This window comes from Sinocyclocheilus rhinocerous, unplaced genomic scaffold (assembly GCF_001515625.1).
Source record: "Sinocyclocheilus rhinocerous isolate Xijiao unplaced genomic scaffold, SAMN03320098_v1.1 scaffold839, whole genome shotgun sequence".
Lineage (NCBI taxonomy): Eukaryota > Metazoa > Chordata > Actinopteri > Cypriniformes > Cyprinidae > Sinocyclocheilus > Sinocyclocheilus rhinocerous.
In genome coordinates this window covers 624,411-644,633 of record NW_015652287.1, presented here as the reverse complement: position 1 = coordinate 644,633, position 20,223 = coordinate 624,411, and the positions used below count along the sequence as shown (strand labels likewise).

Sequence of the window (20,223 nt, the reverse complement as noted above, 5' to 3'; positions counted from 1 at the left end):
ATTTGGCTTTCTTTAAATGCAATTTTCTCAATATTTAGATTTTTTTGCACCCTCAGATTCCAGATTATCAACTAGTTGTATCTCCAAATATTGTCCTATCCTAACAAACCATACATCAATGGAAAGCTTATATATTCATCTTAATAAAAAAAAAAAGACCCTTATGACTGGTTTTGTGGTCAAGGGTGCCATTCCTTATTATTATCAATGTTAAAAACAGTTTGCTGCTTAATATTTTTTTTGATACACTACAAAACTTTGGGGTAAGTAATTAAAAAAAAAGTGGGAAAAAAATAAATTGATACTTGAATTCAATAAATGGATCAAAAGTGACAGTAAAGACATTTATAATGTTACACAAGATTTCTATTTCAAATAAATGCTGTTCTTTTGTACTTTCTATTAAAAAAAGAATCCTGAATTGAATGCGTCATTGTTTCCACAAAAATATTAGAAGCTCCACTGATAATAAGAACCATTATTAATAACTGAGCATTAATAATAACAGATAAAAATGAGCACCAAATCAGCATATTAGAATGATTTCTGAAGGATCAGGTGACACTGAAAACTGGAGTAATGGCTATAGTAATGCATCACAGGAATAAATTACATTTCAAAATATATTCAAATAGAAAACATTTAGCATTTTAACAGTATTTCACAATATTACAGTTTTTACTGTATTTTTGAATACAGATAAATAAATGCAGCCTTGGTGAGCATAAGATAGCCTACTTCTTAAAAACAAAAACAAAAATCTTAATGACTCCAAACGTTTGATTGGTAGTGCATATTTAGTCTATATAATAAGCCATAAACACTCTTTAGCTCATCGTTTAACAACTGTACTAGAATAAAACATTAAAAAAACACGACAAAACATCCAGAACAAATAAAAGAAGGTGTTTGTGCGGAGGCCGTTTGCTTGCCGTGCTTCTGTTAGCATTAGAGACATGAGAGACGGAAGGAGAAAACGGTGTAGATCCCCCCGCCACAGCTATTTATGCAAGGATTACGCTTCCTTCGTGAACGAGACGAGGACGCGGCGGCGCATGTGCTTATTTAATTAGCAGGGCCGAGAGGAAGGGGGGTCGCTGGAATACTGATGGGGCTCGGACGCTCGCATTACCGCTGCAATTAGCACTTAGATTGGAGCTCTAAACCCTCTCATTTGGGAGGTAATTGGAGATCTTGGTGCTACCTGAGACCACCGTGACTGTCGGCCGCTTTCGGCAAATCACGCGCTCGTGCCCGCTGCCTAATGCGTGGAGAACTGGAATTTATTTGAATGTTTATGTTGTTAAGAGGTGATTCATCCACACAGCTGCAATCTCCCAAAAAAAGTATATTGCGCGAGAAATGCAGCAGGCGCCAATAAATTCGACGTCTTTGTAAACCGAGTGCTGTTTACTTTGCATCTCGGGTACGCAAGATGACGCACCTGAGAGATCTGATTGGGCTGCAGCACCTCCTTCACCATCGACGTGAAGATGTCCTCTTTCCCGTCACAGGCGGCCATTAGCTCGGGAAGCCTGTCGATTGGGCCTTGATAGCCACCTCCGCCTCTCGCACCTTTGGCGCTCCACCTTCTGTCAAGGAAAAGATACGGTCACGTGACGGTGCCTTCGATCCTTCAAGGGCAGGCTGAGCTCCCGTTTCCTGCTGTCACAGCGTGATGGATCCTGCCTGGCCTGATCCCTCTCTTACCATTTTTATTGTGTTTCCACCAAATTACACTCGCCGCGGGCGAAATGTGTTATGGGTGAGAGAAAATCCAACGCCAATGATGTTAGTGTGTGCATGTGTGTGGAGCGGGGTGGGGGAGGCGTCCCCGCTGATATAAGTGATGCTGATGGTGTTTGCGGAGTTAGATAAGAGATGCCGGCGGGATTAGCCGCTAAGCCATGTTACACTGTCATAATGAGCGAGCCACAGGTGAGAAGCTCTGCGCCCCTTTAACACCGCTGACAGGAAGTGAACACTCGCCTCTCTCTGTGACAACGTGTTAGGATGCGCTCGCGCTCGGGCGAGCGGAAAACACATGGGCGGAGGAGAAGAGAAAGCAAAGAATGTTCTGAAACAGTCAATAAGGTGGCCTGTATGATACAAGATAAGGAAAAACATTGCCCGCCACAACCTATGATCATTTATTATAGTATATATTATATGCACTTGTATGGTCTTAGTCATACTGACAATTCTTCTAGAATTATTTAACATGTGATTCTATATATAAACCCTATATTTGACCCTGGAGCACAAAAGCAGTCATAAGTTGCACGGTTATATTTGTAGCAATAGCCAACAATACATTGTATGGGTCAAAATTATCCATTTTTCTTTTATGCCAAAAATCATTAGGATATCACGTAACGATCATGTTCCATGAAGATATTTTGTAAATTTCCTACCGCGAATATATCCAAACTTAATTTTTGATTAGCAATATGCATTGCTAAGGACTTCATTTGGACAACTTTAAAGGCGATTTTCTCAATATTTTGATTTTTTTGCATCCTCAGATTCCAGATTTTCAAATAGTTGTATCTCAGCCAAATACTGTCCTATCCTAACAAACCTCATTTATGCAGCTTGCAGATGATGTATAAATCTCAATTTCAAATAATTGACCCTTATGACTGGTTTTGTGGTCCAGGGTCACATATATAGACCCTGACTGGAGCCAGAAGAATGATTGGGGCTTTTCAGTTTAAAATGTTGCTGTAGAATGGGACTATAAATTATCAAGCATCCTGGCATTTTTGGCATAGCTCATAATTTACATATACAAGAATGGACCGACAAGAATGTGAAAAAAAAATATTATTACTAAAACAATTACAATTATTCATGTGATATAAATTAACTCATAATATATATATATGTGTGTATGTGCCTGTTTGGGGTCATACCTAGAAAAAAATTCAAAATTCAAAACTTACTTACAATTTTATTTACTTAAAATTATTATTATTATTATATTATTATGTTGTCGTTAATACTTTTTACCAGGGACATGTTATATATATATATATATCAAAAGTGACATTAAAGACACATCAAGTGTTACAATTTTTTTTAAATCTGAAATAAATGCATTTTTTTTCCTATTCATCAAAAAATCCTAAAGAAAATATATCACAGTTTCCACAAAAATACTAAGCAGCACCAAATAACATATTGGAATGATTTCTGAAAATGCATTATTAACTGGAATAAATATGTTAAAATAAATAAGAAAAATTATTAATAAAAATATCTTGTAGTCATGTTAATTTATATCACATGAATAATTGTAATTGTTTTAGTAAAAATTGTTTTACATTCTAGTCGGTCCATTCGTGTATATGTAAATTATGAGCTATGCCAATACAATACAGTAAAATACAGTAACTGCCCATTTAGTCATTTTAATTTTTTATATGCCCTCAAACTGGTGACAGTTTTCATTTTTTACCATTTCTGAACATATTTTTGCCTTTATTATTATTATTATTGTTTTCTTTGCAAAGCAAACAATTTTGCAAAGTTGTAAATAAAGATTACTGGAGTAGGTTTTTAAAGAAAATACTACTTCAGTCTTTTACTTTCAAATTTTCACATTTAATGTTACTTGTCATTTCTTACACTTTTTTTGTGAAATTTACTCACAATTTATGAGTGAAAATGGTTTCAAAGCAAATCCTACATCAAATTGTTTTCGATGTACTTCATTAATATGACGCCACAAAAAAATGCATGTTAAGTAATTATAAAAGAATCAGAAAAAAAATAAATAATGTACAGCATGTCACACCACAGTACACTGTTAAAAGCAGTTAAAATGATGTCTAATACTACCCACATATATTGTTTGTTTACACTGATGTTGGTTCAGCAAAATTTCTAATCTATTTTTAGGTTATCAGGTTTCTGTACAGAGTACATGTTATGGGATATTAGTGTAGGGACAGATGTTAAAATGAGTGATGAGTGCTAGTGAAGTAAGGATGTACTGTATAGTAATGGACCTGATACAGGACTTACTACAAGGTTTTGTACCTGAAGGCATAGAGATCCTGCTTTTGGATGTGAGGAAGTGTGAGCAGGGAGGAATCGTGAAGCCATCTGGCCTGAATGATCATCTGTACAAGGCTGCAAATGCTCATCACAGACACAAGCCATCCTTCATTGGCCACCACATCCAGCATGGCCTGCAGAGAGATCATCAGCACATTCACCACAACACCACACACACACACACTACCTTCTAAACCATTGGGGTCAGTTTGTTTGCTTGTTTGGTTTTATTTATTACTTTTATTCAGCAAGAACACATTTCATTTATAATGTTACAAAATATTCCAATTTCAAATTCTTTTGGAGTTTCTATTCATCAAAGAATCCTAAAAAAAAAAAATGTAGCACCGTTTCCACAAAATTATTAAGCAGCGCCGCTGTTTTCAACATTAATAAGAAATTTTGCAATATGTTAATATTTCACAATATTACTATTTTACTGTATTTTAGATCAAATAATGCAGCCTTCGTGAGCATAAGAGACTTCTTTCAAAAACAATAAAAAAACCTACATCTAAACATTAAATGTGATCCTGGAGCACAAAAGCAGTCATAAGTAGCACGGGTATATGTTGTAAAAATACATTGTATGGGTGAAACTTATTGATTTGATATTAAATAAAGATCACATTCCATGAAGATATTTTGTACATTTCCTACCGTAAATATATCAAAACTTAATTTTTGATTACTAATATGCATTGCTAAGAACTTTAAATGCGATTTTCTCAATATTTTGATTTTTTTGCACCCTCAGATTCCATATTTTCAAATATCTCGGCCAAATATTGTCCTATCCTAACAAACCATTCATCAATGGAAAGCTTATTTATTCAGTATACATAAATAAAAAATTGACCCTTATGACTGGTTTTGAGGTCCTGGGTCATATATATATATATTTATAGCATGGTGAAATATACTAATATAAAATATGTTATCCAAACAGAATGCATGTTTCTCTCATTCATGCCTTTTTTTCTAATGTTTAAGAGAATTTAAGAGCTGTTTTAAAATCAGCTAGCAATAATCAATATTAGGAGCATAAAAAAAAAAAAATCACACTAAGCCCTGGTGTCTTTAACAAAAATTTGACAAATCAAGGCATTTGATATTATCTTTATGTACATATATTCATACTTTTAGATAAACTATATAATGCCGATACTCAGTATAAACACTCACTGGATGAAGGTCCTGGGTCATATATATATATATTTATAGCATGGTGAAATATACTAATATAAAATATGTTATCCAAACAGAATGCATGTTTCTCTCATTCATGCCTTTTTTTCTAATGTTTAAGAGAATTTAAGAGCTGTTTTAAAATCAGCTAGCAATAATCAATATTAGGAGCATAAAAAAAAAAAAATCACACTAAGCCCTGTGTCTTTAACAAAAATTTGACAAATCAAGGCATTTGATATTATCTTTATGTACATATATTCATACTTTTAGATAAACTATATAATGCCGATACTCAGTATAAACACTCACTGGATGAAATTAGACCATTAGGAATATCAGCGAGCACTATTGATATATCTTTATTTATATGCCAAGCCGTCTTCTGTATTTCCGCACCCTCTCTGTGGTTCTGTCATTCTCCTCCTCTATCTACAGTAAGGTTCAAGTTTGCTGAGCTCAGCTGCGCTAAGAAACTTAATTAATCAAAAAGTCATTTCCTCTGTAACTATGAGTGAAAAGCACCTGAAGAGCACCGGAAAGCCCTGCAAGTTCATCAAAATGCTAATGCAGTACAAATTAAAGTTGTGATTAACATTTCACAGTAGCTGCTTGAGTAAACTGAGGACAGCAACAGGATGATAAGACAAACCTTTCTGGAAGGAAAGAGAGAAAGAAAAAATTATGTTAATTCAGATAGCGCAAATAAAGCTTGCTTAATAAATAACAGAGGACTGAAAATAAACAAGGATGGGTGACTAGTCATCCAATGACCAATTAACTGGTAACCAGACTAGTGCATTTATTATTATTAATTATTAATATTAATTATTGATATTAATAATTACTGTTTAATTTGAAGTTAATAAATGACTAGCAGGGGGGAAAAAAACACTCTTAGAAGATACTGTGAGAAATCTGCAGATCCGCTTCTTTGTAAGGCCAGATGTTTAGTTCTGGTGGTTAGTTATGACCGTAAACTAGTCTATTGATGCAGGGCTTCCACAAGACAAGTAACTAGTTTTTCTGAAACTATTCTCAACTATTTTGTTTGAAAATATGAAGTTTACATAATCACTGCTCCTTTATTGATGCCTTTAATGATGTCTGTTTGCATCTGAAATATTTCTAACTTTAAAAGATGATATATAATATGAAATATTTGAGAATTACAAAACTGGCAAAAACAAAACAGCAATTTGAATTCTGGATTTAAAGTTTGCAGATAAAAGATGTTCATGCAATTTACACTGCTGTTCAAAACTTGAGTAAGAAAGAAATATTTTTATTCAACGAGGATGCATTTCTATTTCAGATGAATGCTGTTCTTTTGAACTTTCAATAAAAATAAACTTAAAAACTTTTTTTTTTTAAATGATGGTATTTAAAAATTGTATGGTTGAAGACTGAAGAACACTTAAGACTGGAGTAATGATGCTGTGCCATCACAGACATAAATCACATTTCAAAATATATTCTAAAACAAAACACTTATTTGTAATTGTAATAGGGTCATTCCGTGTCCCCAACTCAAATTTTTGATTTTGCTAATATTGCAGGTTGTGTCTATGCATATTGTTTTGATAGAGAGAAACAAAATGCATGTCTAGTTTCAACATTACTTATTCTTCACATATTCTAGTTTAAATAAAATAAGTATCGGCTGTATACAAAGTGACCACCCAAAATGCGTATTATTCAACAAACTGAAAATGGAACCTCATTGACATCCCGGTATCTCAGGGACTGAACGATGTAGGGCCTTGAAAATGAAGATTCCAAAAGAAAAGTTTATTAAGAACTAGAATCTAAAATCATATTGAAATATCTTTAATACTTCTTGAGTTATAGGAACACAAACTTTGGAAAAATAATATTTATGGCACTCAGACAGGTATGTTCAATGCAGTTGTTTGAACAGAAGGAAACAAGATACATTTCTACTTTCAACATTATTTGTTCTTCAGACATTCCTCTTTAAAAGAAAAGAAGTATTATATTTTTGCAAAATGACCCACATTTGGTTTTTGACCAGTGAAATGTGTACAATTTAACAATTTACTTCTGGAGCCATATTGAAATTCCAATATCTCTGGAACCGAACCATATAGGGCCTTACAAATGAAGAAGCCAAAAGGGACGTTTGTTAAGACCCAATATCTAAAAGGGCATTAATATATCTGTAATACTTTTTGAGTTACAGAAATGCAAACTTTGGAGAAAACACTTGAAAAGTGCTGTTTCTCCATTTTTGAATGCTCACCATTGGCACATAATGCAACAAAGATTGCTAAAGTCAACAGATTTTACTAACAGACCTACCAATCTCTGTGTAAAAATAACATTATGATGCTGCCATCTTTCTGAAGTCATTTTTATCCCCCTGTAATTTGGCTCTGAATCTCAGGTGAAAATTGCCATTTGACCCCCCTCTACAAAATAGTGGATTATTCAGTAAATATTCATCCATGACATTTAGCCTAATATTTGGGCTGTCATCACTATACATGCTTATCTTTCTTCAGAGAAAAAAAAACAAAACAGCTAAATCAAAAAATTTGATCTGGGGAAATTTCTGAAATTTGGTTGATTGGACACGGAATGACCCAATAATATTTCATAGTATTACTGTTTTTACTGCATTTTTTATCAAATAAATGCCTTGCATAAGAGACAAAAACAAACTTTTGAACGGTGGTGTACCTTCCTGTAATAACTCACACTGTGATAGGCTAAAATTCATGACAAGAGCAGAGAGAGCACAAATAAACAATCGAATGTAATCATCCTGGCTGGGCATCATGGGAAGGGTTAATTCTCTGACATCACTGAGGATGAGCTCAGCTGTGTGAGAGACTGACTGCTATGAATGCATGGGGCTGCCAGCAACACTGCCACAGCGGGAACCCAGAAAAGTAACCACATCATGTAGAAACATAGCCAATCACTCCCAGACACACACACACACACACGGAGCGGCCGTAGAGAATCACAGGCACTCGCTCTGCTCCGCACACATGAGCCATTGGCAGAGCCGGACCGCCAGCGTGGCCAATCTGTCCAGTCTCCGGCCGAAGAAAATCAAGAGTGCGATCTCAGGCATAGCCAACTGCAAACAGATCCGAAGGTGTGACATCAGGCATGAACAATCAACATCAGGCTGCTTGGCCGGCTCAGGCAGTGCAGGCTTTTTTATGACTGCCCTTGAGGCGAGTGTTTTATGACGTTCCAAACGACATGACAGCAGAATATCCACAAATCATATCCACACTTCAGCCACTCTGTCCTGTTGCACTGTGAGTCTGTTTGCACACGTCAGAATAACACGGGACGGCAGAGCACCATTAGGATGCTGTCTCAGAAGAGCAGATTGTTAGATTTTGCAACACACACACACACACACACACACACACACACTATCGACAGCAACAAAGAAAAAATAAGGTTGTGAATACATCTTTAAAAAGGAATCTTGTTTTTGCTATTATTTCCTGCTCCAACACTGTATTTGATATTATCAAATATTAATATGAAATATTATTACATTTTAAAATAATGGTTTTCTGTTTGAATATATACTTTTTTTCAGTGACGTCAAAGCCGACTTTTCAGCATCATTACTTCCGTCTTCAGTGCCACATGCATTTTCAAAATTACAATTTGCTGCTCATGAAACATTTCTTAGGATTATCAATGTTGAAAACAGTTGCGCTGCTTCATATTTTTGTGGAAACAACGATTCTTTGATTAATAGAAAGTTCAAAAAACAGCCTTTTCCCCAAAAATATATAATTTAAACAAAGTTAAACAATAAAACACAACATAAAAGGTATAAATATACACAATAAAAGTTGCAACACAAAATAAAAAGTATATTTTCCATAATAATTAGTCTTTGTCCTAACCAGTGATTGGCGATGATTGTCAGGGGATTCTATTATTATTTTTTTTTTTCTGCGACGTCATGGTTGGGAAGAAGAACACTGAACTATGTGTCTAATGACAATGATGATCTCAGCTACCAATTATGTGCTTTGTAAAATGGTTTAATATAACAATCCAAGGGTTTAATTTCAAATTTTTCGATTTTGAATATCATGGTGTGTGACTTTAATAACCATAATGAAAGCAACAAGTGATCATTTACCTCAGATCATGAAAATAAATTGGAAACACTTTCGGGGCAATGATTAACAGGAAACAAATGATTAAACATTGGCAACCAAAGCTCATCTGACTTTAAAGCATGCTTAGAATAAACAGAACATTACGGTTCATTGGTGTGAACACTAATATAGTTATTAATATAGTTCCTGTTCTTGGCATGAATAGGCCTTAAGCCTTGAACCAAACCAAACAACTCTGTGAACAAATGACAAAACATTATACTTTTATTCAGATAAAAAATGTTAACTTCCCTACTCTGCCAAAACTCAAGCCGACACTGCTTGCTGTGAATCTCATTTCCACGGGTCGCCTCTGATTGGTAGATCTCTCTTTAGCATTATGGGTAGTGTAGTTCTTTAACAAGAACACAATTAAGCACATTTTAAAAATTAAGATACATTATTGCTAAAAATCTATTTCAGTATTGAAACAATTAATTTGAGGTTTATTCTAATGTTGCACTATATAAATATAAACAAATAAATAGGCAGTTGACATACACTATAATGTGTTCACTGACATTTTCTTTTTAAACCAACATACATATTTTAGGTTTTATGTTTAGATTTCATGTCATCTAACCAAGTATATATTTTTTCTGCTATTATTTTGCGATGCAGTTTGCGAATGTTCGTTTGAACTATGGTTTCGGGAAACACCGAATCGTTGCACTATGTTGGTAACGACAGAACTTGCGACCAAGTTGGCTAACGATGCTTTTGGGAAACGCACCCCAGCACGGTTTTGGTGTTGGTTCCGCAGTCGCTGCAGGGCAGCTGTGCCCGGCTGAAGTGGGCCTGCATGAGCAGGTGTGTTTTGGTGTGCGCGCTGTCGTACGAGTGAGGGTTGACCTGCAGGGGGAGCCGCTGGGCCAGCTCGCTGTTCAGCTGGTCCTCATTGTGGCGCATGGGGAGCTCGGCGTACTCTTCTGCTTCCTGTAAACAAACACAAAGCATCCGCTGAACACCACTCACTCGCTTTTATGTCTAATGTCAAACATACCTCTACCATATTCTGTGAAAGACTGAAAAATGCTATAGATAGATTTAAACTGTTACGATATTTTGAATTTTGCATGACTTCCTGTTGTAAAGGTAATGTCATAAAAACTAAAGTAACAACTAGAATAAAGCCTGGTCATAATGCGCACAATCCAGCACTGCATGTTATTTAAAAAAAAACAAAAAAAAAACAGTTTGTCTGTCATCAAAATCTCCAAATGGAAATGAGAATCAGGAAGCAATGACCCATATTCTTCCACTGCTAAACATAACTATTAAAACATGTTTAAACCTGAGCTTAGATTTACCTCTCTATGAAGTCTGCATTGTACAGAATATAAAGCAAGAAAAGTGATAAATGAAAATAGAGAGCAAACTGTTCTGGGCTGCGTTTCCCAAAAGCTTCGTAAGCCTAAGAAGTTCGTAAAAACGATAGTACGACTGATCTTAATATTACGGTCTGTTTCCGCGCGTGTACTACAATTACTAGCCATTCTATAAGGTGACATTTCAGCACTTAACAAACGGATAGCGACTCCTAAGTAGCACTTATAGCACGGCTACGTGCGATTGCGTTAAGTGCATTTTTGGGAAATGCACGTGAAACAATAATGAACGATCGTAAAATGACTCGTAGAAAACGCTCTTGAGCTCTAAGATCAAGTGTTATCGAGAAACGCAGCCCAGTTCAGTTCGACTCTTTACAACTGGGTGACATTTACAGAGAAAGAAACATTACAGTCCTTTGAGCTAAGATGCCTGTTTGCACTTTCTGTGACTTTCCAGGCTGCCCTATACAAAACTTGGCTTAAAGAAAAAAAAAATCAATAAAAAGAGGGGTTAACCTTAGAAAAACATCTGAAAAAAAAGTTGAATGTCTACTAAATTATATTAACTGTTATATTGTAGTTATTTATATGATAAGAGTACTTTCTTTCTGAAATGTGTCTTACGTCCCGTCATGTACACTGCTATACATCAATAAAACAATGAATAAAAAGCAAGAACTACAACATTTTATATAAAATTTAAATAGTTTAAAACTAGTTTAAAACTCATATTTTAATGTTTTTATTTTCTAACAGATATAAAAAAATGATTGATTTATTAATGATTAATGATTTACTTACTTTCATCAATTAGAAAAAATACAATAGTACTGTCTTGCAATAATATAATAACAGAGTGGAATGGTTGAGCTTGATGAATGCAGTCAACGCTAGAATTTTGTCCAATTTTTTTTAAATAATTTAAAATAATTAAAAATTGTAATAATTTAATATCATTTTGTATTCCTGCTATACTGTAGAAAGGGTCATGAGTGCCATAACTTCAATTCAATTCAATTTTTTTTTTTTTTTTTTACAAAACCTAAAAACATATCGTATTTTACAGAACATTTATTCCATAATTCTTAAATTATCTTCAAGGTTATTTATGTTCTGCATTTTATCGAAAGCATGTGTTGAGAGCTACTGGACACAGACAAATTACATTTACATTTAAAAAAAAAAAAAAAACCTACAATGAACTGAATATCAGTTTAACAGTTTATAGCTTTGTTGTATGATTTTAATTGCTGGATACAACTGAGAAGGTCAAGACCATTGTGTTGGGATGGGGGGAGCTCTTGTAGCTGTGAGGGGCGGCCTTGACTTGGTGTCTCATTATGAACCCTTCCATGGTAATTAGAGGACAATAAGGGTGAATGAGGGGCTGATGGGGGAGGCGTCATGCGGAGGGGTCATTTGTTGCTATTGAATGACTGGTTAGAGTGAAAATGGGGGTCCTGCCCACCACATGTCATGCTTTTGTTAAGCAACCAGTGTGAGCGTTAGACAGCGAGATGTAATGATTGAGTGGTAAGTGGATAATCAAGCGGGAAACATATAACTGTGAGGATCAGTGATTTATCCCTGCTGCCTCAGGCATCGTTACCACATTAACGTGTGCTCTTTTCCTATTACTGACACACAAACACGCCGGCATTAAAATTCACAGGCATGACTCAAACCTTCTCTCATCTCTCAAACCTTCTGTATTTTGACCAGTTCAGCAGATGAAGCATTTGTGGCGATGTCTTTAGCATCAGGAAATCTGAGATGGCCTGGAGTAGTTTGTTTGCCCAGGTCACACAGCGGTCACAGTCTCTGATGTCTTCTTTTCTTTTTCATTCTTTCAGAAAGGTTATAGATAAATCTCAGGAATGATTGTCTGTAAAAAGCAAAAAAAAAACTTACATTTTGTTTTGAAATTTCAAATTTCAGATTGTGTCAGTTTTATTAGTATTTATTTTCTGATGTCCTTTAAATACTGATTGATTTATTAATCAAATTTCTGTTTGAAAAAAAAAAAAAAAATCACAATTCTTAAAAATCATAACTAATTAAATAAATGATTTAATCATGTTAAATAATGCCCAAACGTCAACAACAGATTTGAGTGGAAAACTTTACATTAGTGTATAAAATTAAAAATGTTTTTCTGGGTCAAAGTTGCTTAAAATGATAAAACAGGCCACATTTTTTTTCAATGGATTTGAAAATAAATAACAAAAGTTAAACTTTGGACAAAAATGCTACTCATTCCACATACAGTACAAAAAATGATATAAAATGCTTCATTTATTTAACTGATTTCAACCCTGTTATCAATATTTGGTGACATGTCTAAAATTATAAATTGAATGTAATATATAAATATCAATAACCATTAAATAAACATCCAAAACAAAACCAAAAAAAAAAGCAGAATGGCTAACAGGATTTCAGATCTCACCTAATCTGGTAATTAAAGTAAGATTTGTGGAATTTATATTTTAAGCACATCCCCATTACTTTTATATATTCGAGTTGCTCTGTCTCTGATCTCACGTGCTCTATCAGGACTGGTTATAAGAAGTGTTTAAGAACATGCTTTAACAATATTCTCTGAGAGTTTCCATCAGGTCTGCAGCGCCTCTAGTATGAGACAGATGTCATGTTGTGAGGACGTCAGTGAAGTGTGAAAAGTCTTTATGTCTCAATTATGGCCGTGATCAGTGAGAGCGGGGCCAAGAGGGGCGGCACTCTAATGAGGGGAACGTAAAGAGCTGCTAATTTTCACACCAACCCTTAGGGGTGCAATTATGTGTGTGAGTGCTTAGCTGTATCCAAACTGGACTCATGGAATAATCATTAACTGTGTCAGGATGTTGGCCAGTGAAGGTGGTGATGCATTGGTGTTTAAAGTGCACCGTCCCTGAACGCATCAATGACCAGAAGATGAGAGGAAAGAGTGGATCCTTTCAAAATGAATGTTTGCTCACCGACAGGATGGCCAGCAGCTCTTGGATGGGCAGCTCTGGCTTCAGACGCTCTTTGAACATGCGGATGGTCTGGTGTTTCAGGTAATAGTAGGATGAGATGCGGCCGTACGTCAGCGGCTCGATGGTGTGCTCGTCCTGAACGAAACAAGACGGTCACTGATTAACACACCAGAGGTCAAAATACAGCCGTACCGTGAGCAGGTCAAAGATGAAATTCCTTGTCGGTCCTCCAGAAAAAAAGAGAGTTTATTTACACAACTTCAGAAACAACTACTAGATAGCTTCATTCCAAAAACCTAGCGCTCTGCATCACTGTCCACAGAGGCAGCATTCCACGTGACATAAAACACAGGGCAGCAAATAAAAATGTAAATGCTAAAATGACTCTACCTCCTGTATTTCCATGCAGTAGGAACATTCCAGATCCCTCAGACTCCTCTCCACCAGGTTTGAAAGGTATACACACACACAGACACAGACACAGACACACACACACACACACACACACTCACACACACACACACACACACACACACACACAGACACACACACACACACACACACTCAAACAACGTTTCTGCAATGTGCAATACAGAGAATCTGCTTATTTTTACAGGATTTCAATACTGCATCGTAAATAATAATAATAATAATACAACAAAATAATGAGCATCTTGAGCATCTAAATATCCTTAAAACAAGCTAACAGCGTTATTTAGTCAAGTACCCTGGGTAGGATATTAAGATATGAATATGATCTTGAATGTAAGAGTATTTTGTTTTGTGGCACTTGCAGATATTTCTTGTTTTGAACAAAGCACCAAAAAAAAAAAAAATCCTCTAAAAAGCTATAATTTTTCACGCAGTTCTGCTAATCAGGTGAAATTCACATTTTAAAGGATGCTTAGATATTTATGCAAAACAAAAACATTAAGAATGTTATTTTTTGACGTGCATAAATAAATAATAGGGATGCACTACTACAAAAAATTAGGCCAAAACTAACAGTTTTTCTTGATATATTATGTTATAAATTTATACTGTTGTAGCTGCTTTTTAAAAAAAAAAAAATCTTGCTGGATAATGCAATGCTGACACAACAGACCTAAGATTAATGTGTCAAATCAATTTCAATTATTTTCAAGTAGATTTAAAGCCAGAAACGATGACACATTCATAATGTATGTCTCTTGCTGGGGAAAGAAAACAGCACTCAAACAAATTCTCAAAATGAACAGCAGATCTTTTACTAAAGTGACATACTGTTAAAAGAATGATCCAGCATGAACACAAGTCAAATGAAACCCTAAACAAAGAGTGCTTAATCAACAAAAATCACATGTCTAGTCATCACCACAAACAGTACAAATTCATGTAAAATAATATCATAATGCATACTGTACTCTGGGCGATCATGCCAAGTTGCAATATTTTTTTAGAAATTCACAAGAATTGAGGAACCTGAAACCTGCAAGGAGAATCCTTCCTTCCTTTAAAATATTGGCCTGGTTACATCTTTAAATTCATTACACAATCACTCTATCAATATAAGCAAATAATGCATTTTATACAGTCAGTGCTATGTGCACAGATGCACAAAACACAAGCCTCCTCTGACAGCACAGGTGGGTGTATATACAACAACACTACACCTCCACACCTCCTGCAAAATCATTCCCAGGTTTGCTGGAGAGCAAAAATCACTTCCATGCTCAGCAAAGCTCTAAGAGCAACCACATGAGATCCACACACAACTATGTACTTCATTAACTGTGAGTGACGGCAAACATTTCTCCTGCTGTATGAGCGAGGAAAAAAAAAGACCGTTCATTCTGGTTGTTCCGATATATTCTGTAGAAACTGCTAATTTTTTCAGCACTCAAGCACTGGATATTGTACATGATCTCTGTGTGTTAAAGGGGTCATATGATGCGATTTCAAGTTTTCCTTTCTCTTTGGAGTGTTACAAGCTGATTGTGCATAGATAAGATAAGGAGGGGGCTTTGTAGAAAACGAAGCGTTTGAGAGAGGCGGGTCATAGAGGACCTACAATAATGTACAGTATTTGAAAAATAATGTGTTTTTTGAACATTAAAGCATGTCAACATATTCTGTTACACCAAATACACAAAATAATGATCTTTAAAAAAGCATCATATGACCCCTTTAATAATTTGCACAAACACATCATGGTGACATGTAAATAAAGATGTTCATGTAGCCTAAATAATGACCAGATGTCCATGCATACACACTCACACTGCTATTCTTTAATGCCTCGCGTCAGGAAGGATAATTTACAGAGCCGGTTGTACGATGTGAGCATCTCCAACCAGTTAACAGGTGGAGAGAAGTGTCATGGAGGTCAGGAGGCCTGAGATGTGTTGGTACTCACTTTAAGATACTAATATGTAGCTTGTATGAGTAGCTAAAAGTACAAAACCAGTCTTAAGTCGCTGGGGTATATTTGCAGCAATAGCCAACAATACATTGTATGGGTCAAAATTAGATTTTTCTTTTACGCCAAAAATCATTAGGATATCACGTAAAGATCATGTTCCATGAAGATATTTTGTAAATTTCCTACCGCGAATATATCCAAACTTAATTTTTGATTAGTAATATGCATTGCTAAGAACTTCATTTGGACAACTTTAAAGGCGATTTTCTCAATATTTTGATTTTTTTTTGCACCCTCAGATTCCAGATTTTCAAATAGTTGTATCTCAGCCAAATACTGTCCTATCCTAACAAACCATACATCATTGGAAAGCTTATTTATTCAGCTTATTCAGATGATGTATAGATCTCAATTTTAAAAAATTGACCCTTATGACTGGTTTTGTAGTCAAGGTCACAAATAGTGTTTAAACTGTCAAAGGACACAATGGGCAGAGAGCTTAAAACACATTTCATAGTAAATTAAACTTTAATTTTACAAGATCTCTTCACGAGACCTCTTTAATTGTGAATGTCAGTACTAAATGATATTAAAGCATTACAAATGTAGCATCATTCGACACAGCAGTGATGGGTGTCATAGTGAACACCTATACGGCTGATTAAATCGCTGCCATTAGCGTTAGCATCATTTAGCTCCTGTCTCAGGAAGCCTGATGTGAGGTCTTTATGAGACCTCTGGGGTTCCTGTCCGCTTATGGAGCCGCTCAGCTCCAGTCAATCACGGCTGATGAGAGATGGCTGGTGTCAAGGTGACTGAGCCACAGAGATCGATGGAGATGTGCCAAATGGAGCCAGTGTGCCCTGTTATTAACACACGACCTTACTGGAAACATGCTGTTGTGGTGTTTCTGAGTTACATTAAAGGGGTCATATGATGCGATTTCAAGTTTTCCTTTCTTTTTGGAGTTTTACAAGCTGATTGTGCATAGATAAGATCCCTGAAGTTGCAAAGACTAAAGTCTCAAAACCAAAGAGATATTCTTTATCAAGTGTGTGAGAGAGAGAGAGAGACAGGGTCACATCACAGTGGAGTCAGCTGTCTTAACCGTGGCTTGTGTACTGCAAACACATACCAGCTTCATCACTGTGTCTGTCATGCGACTCTGTTCCCCTTTTCGGGCTTGAACTGATGGTAAAACTAATGACATTATTTACTGTCTTTACATTTATTTTGAAAGATGAAGCTCGCAATTATGGTAAGGACATCATTACCCAACTACACAATATTCTAATAGCAGGGCTTTTGCATGTTTTCCTTAAATGCCTCTGAAATGAAGACTTTTTTAATGACCTTTTTACAACCAAGAAAAGACAATTTAAGAAATAAATGGAAGGGAACACAATATGTTCTCTAGGTGTAAATGTCTAAGGTTTTTTTTTATACATGGCCATATTCTGCATCCCTTAATCAATATCTAAACTTAACATCTACCATACTAACTATTAATATGCAGTAATTACGTTATTGAGGCAAAAGTTGTAGTTAATAGTGAGAACTGGACCTTAAAATAAAGTGTGACCACATTGAGTTATATATGGAACACTTCAAAGTTCCTACTGAACTCCATTACGTTTTAATTTATTTTTCAAAATAAATAAATATTAATAATAATAAAATAAAACTTCAAGGTTTGAATAACTCTGCTTCCACACACTAGACAATATAAATAGCTATATTTAAATATAAATATAAATTGCACCTTCTGATCTCACTGCAAAAAGTGATGTTTGTCGTCAGTTTTTGTCTTGTTTACCAGTGCAAATGTTTTAAGAATCTTAAATCAAGGTAACAAACAAAATGACATGAGGTAAGAAGCTATCTGAGAAGCTGAACAAAATGAAGCGAGTTTATAATTAAAACAGGGACAGATATCTGCCAACAGGCTCAGAAAAATATACGGTAGCACTTTATTTTAAAGTGTCCTTGTTACAGGTTACATATACTTACTATTACAATAACAATAAATTATGCATAATTACATGCAAGTAACCCTAACCCTAAGCATATAGTACATGTAGTCATTTAATATTACTCAGTACTTCAATGTATAATTACACTGTAACAAGGACACCTTAAAATAAAGTGTAACCAAATATATTTCCTTCAAAGGGAAAACTGCTTTTCATACCACTTTGACAGATATGCGTTCTTGTGTTAAGCATAAACTCAATAATACACCCACAGCACTAGGTGGCGCCAAATACGCATAAAACGAGTGTGCCATGAAATACGTAATGTAATGCGTGTTGTAAAGATCGCGAGTAAAAACAAAAGATAAAGTAAACCTTACAGCTGCATGAGTCGTGACTGTCACGTTTTAACCAGATGGGACCAAACTCCTTTTATGATTTTAAAACGTAAGACAGTACCCAGATTTGAAGACTACAGTAAGATTGAACTTCTACTGTTAATAAGATTTTGGTAGGCTACTATTAGATGGATAGCCTAAATGTCCTAATTCAGATGGGCTACCGTTTTTTTTTTTTTTTTTATGGTATATCAAAAAGTGTATATTTTGTAAATGTGATTGTTGGTACATTTTACCAGTTTTTACCATACTTTCAAAACAAAAATTAAAATAGGAAAAATATGCAATATGAAAATAATTGAAGACAAAATGTGTTTTACTGAGAAAAAACAAGATTTGGTTTTTAAAAAGCCTTTTTCCAAAAGGTACATCTGGAAAAAGGGGGGTCGTCTTATAATCAGGGTCGTCTTATATTCGGGCCAATACGGTAAATCTCTACATTTCTCAGAAAACAAGAGTTTATTTCTTTATTTTGCATCTCAACTAAATGTATCTTGATGTAAGGATCTTTAGATATTTGTAATGCTGAGTAATATATTCATATTTTGCAATGCATGTGACATTTAATGACATGACTTTATGAATTTTATGAATTTAAGCCTTTCTTTCCTTGATTTAAGACCTTTTAAGATCTTAAATAGTGGAAAAGTGAAGTTAAGACTTTTATAAGAGCAGCAGAAACTCTGAATAGGAATAAAAAACAAAACAACAAAAAAAGTCAAATTAACAAAACAGACCAAGTGTTGAAACTAAACTCCAATGTGATGATGACATCACAACAATTAGCATTTACACAAACACCTGTTCAGTATTAGCAATAAGGCCGGCAGTAACTGACATATAATTTACATAATCTTAAAGGTACGGTAGCAAAAAGAGTTCGTTTAATTGTAAGGTCAGAGAGAAGGGTGTAAAAACAGACATTAAAAAACTCAATTATGACTGTTGGCAAAGATTATAATTGGACTTCAGGGGAAAAAACAATAAATGAAAACGTGTCGAATCTGGCCCATATAAAGAGTTTGATTACCTTAGTTATTAGAGTAGTTGAGGAATCAGCGTGTGTTTGCAGTAAGGGAGAGGGCACAGACAGGTCTTTATGTTTAATGTGGCCTGACAGGCGTGCAAATGTCAGTGGAATGTTCTGGAATCATCTTCTTCTATTCGTCGCAGATGTCTGTGCTGCCCTATATGACCCTGCGAGGCTGGTTGTGTGTGTGTGTGTGTGTGTGTGTGATCTTTTAGCCCTTGTTTTGTGATGGAGGTGTAAACTGTCGGGGCCGGACTGTGGCCACTGTGTCCAGCGATGACGTTGCCATGGAAACACAGTAAGTAATGAGCCCCGTGAAAGCGGTTGAAGATGTTTTTCTGTCTTTTGCTGCAGTCCAGTCACTGCGGTTTCATCCAACAGCTTGGATTTCCCACTAGGCCAATTAATAAAACAAGTAATAATTATAATTTCCCTTGAATTCATGTTGTTTGTGTATTCAAGTTGTTGAGCCAGACTATTTTCTATTTGTTTATCTGAAGAGCAATATACTCCAACCTCTAGACATCAAAACACATACATTATGTGCATGTGGTAATGCTTTTCTTTAAAAAAAAAAGGAAAGGAAAGGGAATGCATTTATTATATTTTCTTTTTGTATATCTACATATTGGCCATCGTCCACCCAGGTGCACCTATATATATATATATATATATATATATATACACTATAAACTA

At 35.2% G+C, this 20,223-nt stretch overlaps 1 pseudogene; it reads right to left on the bottom strand.

Moving 5' to 3' along the window:
• Positions 1-20,223, bottom strand: part of LOC107714405 (activating signal cointegrator 1 complex subunit 3-like) — a 226,910-nt pseudogene that overhangs the window by 2,940 nt on the left and 203,747 nt on the right.